The sequence below is a fragment of the Antrostomus carolinensis genome, unplaced genomic scaffold, assembly GCF_000700745.2.
Source record: "Antrostomus carolinensis isolate BGI_N321 unplaced genomic scaffold, ASM70074v2 scaffold25734, whole genome shotgun sequence".
NCBI lineage: Eukaryota > Metazoa > Chordata > Aves > Caprimulgiformes > Caprimulgidae > Antrostomus > Antrostomus carolinensis.
Window position 1 is genome coordinate 35,857 of NW_010313200.1, and position 502 is coordinate 36,358.

The following is a 502-nucleotide window of genomic DNA, read 5'->3' on the forward strand; positions in this document are numbered from 1 at the left end:
CTGGCTGTGCCCTGCCGATGGGACGGTGCCCGCTGCAGTGAGGAGGAACCCTGGGGTCATCCCCATTGTGCTGGACCAGCCGGGAACTGGTCCCAGCAGAGACTACGAGGTGTGTTTTGGGTGACCCACAGGGGATCTCTGAAAGTGCGGGGGGAACCCCGATACTCAGAGCCGAGGGGTTTCCAGCAGCGAGCCCGGCACAGAGCCAGGCTCCCCTTGGGCACCACACAAAGCATCATCTGGATCCACGTGTCCTCCTGCCGTCCCGGCTGGAGATGGAATGGAACTGGTCCCAGCAGAGACTACGAGGTGTGTTTTGGGTGACCCACAGGGGATCTCTGAAAGTGCGGGGGGAACCCCGATACTCAGAGCCGAGGGGTTTCCAGCAGCGAGCCCGGCACAGAGCCAGGCTCCCCTTGGGCACCACACAAAGCATCATCTGGATCCACGTGTCCTCCTGCCGTCCCGGCTGGAGATGGAATGAGTTTTAACTGGTGTTGGT